Source organism: Delphinapterus leucas, chromosome 11 (assembly GCF_059928025.1).
Source record: "Delphinapterus leucas isolate spDelLeu-1000000601 "Yukka" chromosome 11, BTC_Dleu_Yukka2, whole genome shotgun sequence".
Lineage (NCBI taxonomy): Eukaryota > Metazoa > Chordata > Mammalia > Artiodactyla > Monodontidae > Delphinapterus > Delphinapterus leucas.
The window spans coordinates 50,613,833-50,619,610 of NC_143139.1; positions in this window are offsets into that span (position 1 = coordinate 50,613,833).

Sequence of the window (5,778 nt, forward strand, 5' to 3'; positions counted from 1 at the left end):
CCCTGTTAGACTGCGTCAGTGCTGGTGACGTCACGTTTCCGTGACGTCAGTAGTTCTTGTCCTAACATCTGGCCGGGGCTCGGCTGGGGCCTGAGGCGCGCGGCGAGGTGAGCCTTGGGCTTGGAACTGTGCTAGCTCTCACAACAAGGAGTCTGTAGTCCTCATTGCTTTTAAACCAACTCCAGTAAGTGGTTTATAGAGTAGAAGCCTCAGGTGGGTAAAGGTTTATCTCTCACCCCCATGTCTGATTTTCACCCGTGGTGGGTTAATTCACGCCTCTGTCAGGTTCTAGTCATCTCGGGTTCGTGCTAACGAAAGGGCTTCCGACCAGAGCTGCTCCTAGGCTTGGCCGTACTACCCACACTATATTAGGCTTCCTTAAAAAGTTCTCAGAATGAAGGCTACGTTAATGCAACTTCTGCTAAAGAATCTGAATTGATGTACTTTGTCATTCAGATGAATTACAAATCCTCAAACATTTAAGAAACACCATAAACCCAGCTCATAGGTATGTCCACTGCTTGAAACACTACCCCACTGCTCGCTTAGTTTTTAACCTTTCTCTTTGTTATTTTTATTTTATACACTTTAGTCATAGTGTATTTAAACACGTATATTTTCATCTGTCTTTCCCCTACTAAGTGAATTCCCTAAAGCACAATCTAGGTTTCATTCACCTTTATAATTTTTTCATCATGGATGGCACAATGATTTTTGTTAGACAAATGAGGGAATTACCTGTTTTCATTTTTCTGTCAAACAAGATCGGTTCTGCCATCATTACCTTTTAATGCAAATCCCATAATTTGATTTTAATGAATATATAGTATACCTGTTGCTTGTTCTCAAGAATATAATAATTGGGTAATATCAACTTTGTTAACTGTGAAATTTTATATGTAAAGGTGAAATTTTATATGTTATAAAGGTGAAAAAGGAGGCAGCAATGGTATCTCTTTGGGAGAATCAGGGAGGCTTCCTGGAAGAGAATGTGGTGGTCCTTAGTGAATGAGTTAGATGTAAGTAATCAAAAAAGTGCAGTACTAGCACCAAAACCGACAGACACTGAAAGAGGATTATAAAGACTGTAAACATACTCAAGTAATATAAGAATTCCTTAGATAGTAAAGGTGGCATCATAAATCAGTGGGGAAAGGAAAACTTATTCAATTTATAAGTGAAGGAGACATGATTATGGGGGAAAAAAGACTTTTGCCCTGTATCCTGCAACAAAAATAATTACATGTGTAAAAAACAAAACATAGGGCTTCCCTGGTGGCGCAGTCGTTGACAGTCCGCCTGCCGATGCAGGGGACACGGGTTCGTGCCCTGGTCCGGGAAGATCCCACATGCCGCGGAGCGGCTGGGCCCGTGAGCCACGGCCGCTGAGCCTGCGCGTCCGGAGCCTGTGCTCCGCAACGGGAGAGGCCACAACAGTGAGAGGCCCGCGTACCGCAAAAAAAACAAAAACAAAACATAAAACTGACACAGCCATGTAAAGCAACTATACTCCACTTAAAAAAAAAGAGAATAGAGAAGAAAACAAAAGTCTAACAAAGTTAATTACTGTGTAAACTCAAAGACAAAAACGAAAAAAACGTAAACAAACTAGAAAGAAATACAAGTGAAAATTTAATTGATCTAGAAATAGAGAAGAACCTAATTACAAAAGAATTGGAAGAAATTACAAAGGAAGAGATTGGCTTGACTGTAAAAATTTCAAAAAAACGCAATACCAACCTGGGGGGAAAATATTTGTAATGTATGTCAGATAAAGGTTTGATGTGCTTAACATGTCAAGACCTAGTAATCATAGAAATGCAGATTAAACTATTGTATTTTTCACCTATCAGATTTTTAAAAAATTGTTTATAAGTGCTGGTAAACATACAGTGACTGTTCTTATACACTGCAGATGGGCGTGTAATTTGGTATGACCCTCCTGGAAAACATTTGGCCATGTATATTAAGGTTAAATGAGAGTATATGCACAGTGTCTAAAGTAGATGCTTAATAAATATTAGTAATACTTATTATTGTTACTATTATTGTTATTTTTATCATTAGCATCATCATACCTTTTAATCAACAGAGCACCTAGAGTAATACCTTGAATTTATCATCTTTAATAATAGCCAGTTACTTTACCAGCAAAACAAGTTTATTTGGGAATAGCCAGAGGAATTGCAATTCAGGTTATGGGAACTGTGGTGGACCACAGGCAAATCCAGAGAACATGGAAGGGGAGCTTGCTTTTATAGGGAAAAGGGGGGGCCTTGGTAGGGGCTATCATAACTAAAGAGTTCACCGGAGGAAGCTGGCAGTCCAAAGTATAGAGGCTTCTCATTGGCCGGGGTGCTACAGTCTCTGATTGGCTGGGCTGTGGTTGGCCAGAAAGATGGTTTTCTTCTTCCTTCTGGATAGTAAAGTAGGCAGTACCTTCCTGTGGGAGAGATGTAGGGGTATGTCTCTTCCAATTTGGAGTAATTGATGATGCACAGCTGTGAGAGCTCTCCCTACAGGTGTGTCCTGACTCCAGTTTTAGCTGATGTTCTTTAATTCCACAGACTTAATGGATGTTTGTTAAATATTTGATTGGCTGATTCTCCTTGTCTCATAGGAATTTTATAGGAAAAAGATACTGAGTTCATTACATGATAAGCTGTTAAAAGGTTGATGTTACAAAGATAGAAGTTACCTTAAATGGTTATCTGGTTCAAAAAAAAAATGGTCATCTGGTTCAGCCCATTAGCAGGACATTTTGGACAGTAGCAATAAATGTTTGCCATTGATATGTTGGCTGCATATCAAATAACCCCAAAACTTAGTGACTTAAAACGATAAAAGTCATATATTCCCTCTCACAATTTCTGTGAGTCAGGAATTCAAGAGTGGCTCAACTGGGCATTTCCGTTTCAGTGTTTCATAAGGTTGCAGTCAGATGTTGGCTAAGGCTGTGGTCATCTGAAGACTTGTTTGAAGCTGGAGAGTCTGCTTTCAAGGTGGCTCTCTTACATGTCCAGTGGATTGGCAGAGGCTGTTGGCCACATGGGCCTCTCCATGGGATGGCTTGAGTGTCCTCCTCACAGCATGGCTACTGGCTTATCATGGAGCATGTGATCAATCTGATCGACCGGAGCCGAAGCTGCAATGCTTTTTACGACATAGCCTTGGAAGTCACACATCACCTCAGCCATATTCAGGACCATCCTTGATTGACTTAGGAAGTAAGGTTCAATGGAGGCTACCCTGGAAGCTAACTACCACAGAAGATGATGACATTTCCAGCATGGAGTATTATCTGTCTTCTTAAAAATACCTAAGGATGGAAGCTCTTAACTGCTCCATTAGTAATATTGCTCAAGAAGTTGTTTCTTAATATCAGCCCTAATCCCTCCTGTTAAGTCTAGAAAAGACCATTGATTTGATACTGCTCTTTACAGAGTCTTTGAAAATATCCCTAGTGACAATGCCAGTGACAAAACCATTTTAGTGATAACAACCCATTTGGGAGGCAAAATGATATTAAAAACAGGCAAGGCATTTATTCATTCATTTATTCAAGCATCCATTTTTTTCATTCATTTGATAAACAGTTGACTAAATTTTGTGTGGTTGAAATACACATAAAACAAAATATACCAAAAATAATTTTACAATTTAATGATTATTCCAGGTAATTCCTACCCCAGTTTTTAAGTATTTGGGCTTACTTCCTTTTTGCTGATCTGTTTTCTTCACATTATACTAACATCATAATAAAACTGTCATTGATTTAGCACTTACTATATGCCAGGTGCTTTACATATCACTAATCTTTCAACTCATCTACAAGGCAGGTGTAGCTATCACCATTTGATTATGGAGAAGTTAAGTAATTTGTTCAAAGTACGCACAGCCAGTAACCCGCAGGGTGAGATGCAAACCAAGATCTGTGTCTCTTTTCTCCACAAACTTGGCTGCTGTTAGTGAGTTATCCCCATATACATATGTCTCCTACCATATACATATGCCTCCCATCTAAGAGGTAAGAGACTTCCACGTTGTTATTTAGGCATTTTCAAATTGTTTCTGCAGTTATCTCCCTTTTTATATGGACAGTATGGTTGAAAAGTATGATTTTGGTGAGAAGTCTCTTTTAGCTTACGAAGAGGAGCCAGATATATGATATGGAACAAACTCTTTCATTTTCTCTTTGGATTATTTACTAAAAGATACCATACAGTTAGCAATACATTATGTAGCTCTTTAGCACCTTTCAACTAAATTACTTTCCCTGTTGTATATTTTAAAAGTCTGACCACCACCAAAAACAACAACCCTTTTTTGTACACTTAATTAACTCTTTGCATTTTGTTTTTCTACACATGTAAATAAAATGTGATTTTGAAATCACAAGTAGGAGATTATACAGGGTAGTGAGTTGAGGAACGAATCCAAACTTAGAGAAAGAATATTTTAGGTCTATTCTCTACATAACCATTGCCTAATATTGGTATAGAGCTGCGTTGTCCAATATGGTAGCCACTAGCAATATGTGGCTATTTACATTTGAATGAATTGGAACTAAATAAAATTTAAAACTTGGCTTTTCATTTGCTCTACTACATTTCCAGTGCCTAGCGGCCACCTGTGCCTAATGGCTACCATATTGGGCAGCACAGACACTGACCGTGCGGCATACAGAATCTTAGTTCCCTGACCAGGGGTCGAACCCATGCCCCCTGCATTGGGAGCGTGGGGTGTTAACCACTGGACTGCCACGGAAGTCCCTGAAATTTCTGTCATTACATAAAGTTCTGTTGGACATGCCGGAAAGAAACAATGTCATAAGAAAGAATTTCACAGATTAAAACACAGATTAAAAAAATAATAAGCCAGGGGCTTCCCTGGTGGTCCAGCAGTTAAAACTCCAAGCTCCCAATGCGGGGGGCCCAGGTTCGATCCCCGGTCAGCGAACTAGATCCTGCCTGCCCCAACTAAGGATCCCACATGCCGCAACTAAAGATCCCGCACACTGCAACGAAGATCCTGCACACAGCAACAAAGATCCCTCATGCTGCAGCTAAGACCCAGTGCAGCCAAATAGATAAATAAATATTTTAAAAAATAATAAGCCAAAAGGAACAGCAAGTTCTGTTATTATTTTAATCCTATTTCATACGTTCTTCTTGACAATATCCATATTTATGTTTTCCCTTTAAAATGTTACATGAACACGTATATACATATATATATATAAATACAAAATAATTATAGCTAAATTTATTGAGTGTTTAATAAATTCCAGGAACTGTGCTAACTGCCTTCTATGAATTAACTCATTTAATGCTTAGAACAATGTTATATTCATTATGGAAAATTTGGAAAATATTTTTAAAAAGAGAGAAAACCAACCTTAATCCCCAAACCCAGAGATAATCACTGTTGACATTTCTGGTGGACGCTGCGGTGTGCTGCCCGGATCTCAAGATACAGCTGCCAAGAATGTTGGCTGCTGATGACTCACAGTTGAATTCTTCTCCAAAATTGCCTCTGTGAAGGAAACTGCCTCACGCTAGGTTATATCCCCTCCCTGGGGACAGTCCAAATCCCACGACGGGTCACTTGTGGAGGTACAAGGCACAGTCCCTCAGTTGGGACAGTCTGGGACTTCAGCTTCAGAACTTCCAATGGAACCAATTAAAGCCTCTGTGGCATCTGCCCTGCAGTTCACCTTCTCCTTCTGCCCAGTCCTGCCCCCACAACAGGTGCTGCTCCTCAGAGCACTCTCCACTA